The sequence below is a fragment of the Oryzias melastigma genome, linkage group LG16 (assembly GCF_002922805.2).
Source record: "Oryzias melastigma strain HK-1 linkage group LG16, ASM292280v2, whole genome shotgun sequence".
NCBI lineage: Eukaryota > Metazoa > Chordata > Actinopteri > Beloniformes > Adrianichthyidae > Oryzias > Oryzias melastigma.
This window is the reverse complement of record NC_050527.1, coordinates 28,232,806-28,234,291: the sequence shown is the minus strand read 5'-3', so window position 1 is coordinate 28,234,291 and position 1,486 is coordinate 28,232,806. Positions and strand designations below refer to the sequence as shown.

At 50.1% G+C, this 1,486-nt stretch overlaps 1 protein-coding gene across 1 annotated transcript in view; it reads left to right on the top strand.

Annotated features, from left to right (window-relative positions):
* Positions 1-1,486, top strand: part of sostdc1a (sclerostin domain containing 1a) — a 441,057-nt gene that overhangs the window by 198,986 nt on the left and 240,585 nt on the right. The window lies entirely within an intron of this gene.

The following is a 1,486-nucleotide window of genomic DNA, read 5'->3' as shown; positions in this document are numbered from 1 at the left end:
GTGTTTCTGGGACCATTTCCCGCCCTGGTGGAGGTGTACCTGCACAAACGCCCCCTTAACCAAAGCTCCCTCCTCTGCCGGCGCCGCGGATCAGAACATCTGTGGCGGTGACATCATCACATTTTCTATCTTTTAACTGACCTTCCTGGTCATTTTAACCTGATGCTCCGCCCACTCTGGTGCCCAAAGCCCCACCCTGCAGGACTTGGCCTCCAGAGGGCGCCGTTCGCTCAGACGTCTTTTCGTTTTCAAAAAAGTTCTGTTCACTGGATTCTACGACCCGGCTGTGAACCGGGTCAGCGCTGGTACCGTCATAGCCCTGCTGCGGCTCTTCAAACGGTTCTGATCCAAACATATCTCGACCCGTCCTCCTCTGGTGCCTTAGAGCTGCCCCCCTCCTCCCGCTGCGGCGCCGCTGAGGCGGTCCTCAAGCAGTTAATTTATTCCTGACAGCTTCTCCGACCGGCTGCTGTCCAGAACCGGGTCAGGGTTTCTTTGATGTTAGTTCTGATCAGAACTGTGGGTTTCTGGGGTTTGTTTTATTGTACTGATCCGACACTGGAGTGTTTGGACTCTTTAGTTCTGATTCAATAAAGTACTTGGGTTCTGTCTTTTATCTGAGCGCGTCAGGTGGAGGTGTTGACTGTTCTCATTACTGGAGCTGCAGGTCATGATGACGGTTTGACCAAATTCAACTGCAATACCTCGATTCGACCCGCAGGGGGCTGGAGAACTTCATCTGTTGGTTTCTGACTGAATATCTTGTTGATTAAAACGATTGATCTCTCACTGTGAGAAACGGACATTTTCAGACCTTTAGTGACCGTCCACTCGCAGCCATGAAACACCTGCTCACGCCCAACCCTTCACCTGAGGAGAGTGGCTCCACCCCCTCAAAGAGAAAAACTCCCCAATGCCCCTCCCTAACAGTGAACTTTAGGCCCTAATTTCAAAATAAAAGCCTTTATTTTGGGGGATAACTGCTGTACTGCTGAACACGGTTCCACCCTCACACCTTAAATCTTGTTTGGATCTTTCCTCCTTCAGTCGTCCTCAGATTCTGGATCTGATGGCTGCGGCGCCCCCTGCTGTTCTCCCTGTTTCCTGAGGGTTTCAGGCTGATGTCGGAGAACCTGAGAACTGCCAGGAGCGGGAATGGAGGAAAACTCCATCATAGTTTATTCCTCCGGGCTTTGTGTGCACGCAACCGTCTGCATCAGCTGCAGCTGAGAGCGCCTGCAGGCTCTGCAGGACTGACCGGAGCAGACTGTCTGCTGACCGGATGTCAACTGAAAGAGGTCAAAGAGAGGACTTCTAGAGGAAGCTCATGTTTTCAATTCAATTTTATTTCTATACCCAAAATCACAAAGGAATTTGCCTCATTGAGCTTCAAAATATGAACAATAGTTAAAAACTAAACAGACTAAATAAACTGGTTATCCCTGCCCTTAGACCCTCCCTCCCTTTGAGGAGAAACTCCTAAAAA